Consider the following 1,304-nt stretch of genomic DNA (forward strand, 5'->3'; position numbering starts at 1 on the left):
TGCTATCAAGAAGGAAGAATGGTTAGACAAATTGATGTAGCTCCTTTGGGAGCCAGTTCAGCAATACCTTATAAAGTTGAAAATGTACACACCTGCTGGCCCATAAATTCCTTTCCCAGGGTATGTTCCCTAGAGATGCCATTGGATGTTTCTGCCAGAGGTCACGTATGAGACCATTCAGGTTAGCATTGCTCCTAAGAGTGAAAACTAGGACACAATTTAATGTCCATCAATTGAAGAGGTGAAAAAACAAATTGCTGTATATACATACAACAGAATGGGGCTCCCAGGTGGCACTAGAGATAAAGAACATGCTTGCCGATGCAGGAGACATAAGAGACATGGATTCAATCCCTGGGTCAAAGATCCCCTGGAGAAGGGCATGATAACAACTCCAGTATCCTTACATGGAAAATCCCATGGACAGAGGAGCCTATCAGGCTACCATCCATAGGGTTGCACAGAGTGGGACATGACTGAAGTTACTTATCACACACACACAACAAAATGGCTTGAAACAATGAAAATGAATTAACTGTAACTACACACATTAACATATTTATCAAAATAATGCAACACCAAGCAAAAAATGTGACGGGTGAATGCATATGAAATGACACCATTTATGTAAATGACAAAATGAGTAAAATTAAATAATAGTGAATGTAGTTACATCTGCTTGGGTCTGCTGGAAGCTCGGGGTGCATGGGCTGGAATATTGAGGGTGTAGTCATGTCGGTCACCTCACAGTTCTCAGAGGAGTCCTTGGGTTCTCTTTCTCTGTGTCTCAAGTGGTTGGATGCATGTCTCCCTATATACTGCTGACCAGGACACTGCAGTTTGGTTATTGTGTCCTCATGGGGACCTTCCCCTTCAGTTCTTTCCTCTTGAGCTTCATCTCTTGTGTGGGGAGCTTCATTTTAGAGGTTAATATGAGAATACAGACCAACCCACAGAGCAAAATGAATTTCCTTGGTATCTCGCTGGAGGGAGGCTTTGCTGATTTTCTCTGTGCCAGCATCATTCTGCACCTCGTCATGAATTTCATTGCCTAAATCATTCCCATGTACTTAATGGAGGAGTAGGAGACCAGAAGAATGTTCACTTTTTGATTTCCCCGGATGAGAGCTCTTGAGGTTGCAGTTTGTTGGACACACGGATTTTTTTCAGATTTACACTTCCTACCAACTCAGATTTGGGACGCGGTGGATAGCCCTGAGAAGTTCCCCAGCTTCCTTGTCAGAACAGCTTTGTAATGAGCATTTATTAGCACAGCCTCTGACTTGCATGAAGTATAACCTTTT

The 1,304-nt window shown here is 42.8% G+C and overlaps 1 pseudogene; it reads left to right on the forward strand.

The window, feature by feature from the left end:
- Window positions 1–705: 705 nt before the first annotated feature.
- On the forward strand, window positions 706–1,055 carry LOC102275289 (dolichyl-diphosphooligosaccharide--protein glycosyltransferase subunit DAD1 pseudogene; annotated as a pseudogene).
- The last annotated feature ends 249 nt before the right edge of the window (window positions 1,056–1,304 follow it).

The sequence above is a fragment of the Bos mutus genome, chromosome 9 (genome assembly GCF_027580195.1).
Source record: "Bos mutus isolate GX-2022 chromosome 9, NWIPB_WYAK_1.1, whole genome shotgun sequence".
NCBI classification, from domain to species: domain Eukaryota; kingdom Metazoa; phylum Chordata; class Mammalia; order Artiodactyla; family Bovidae; genus Bos; species Bos mutus.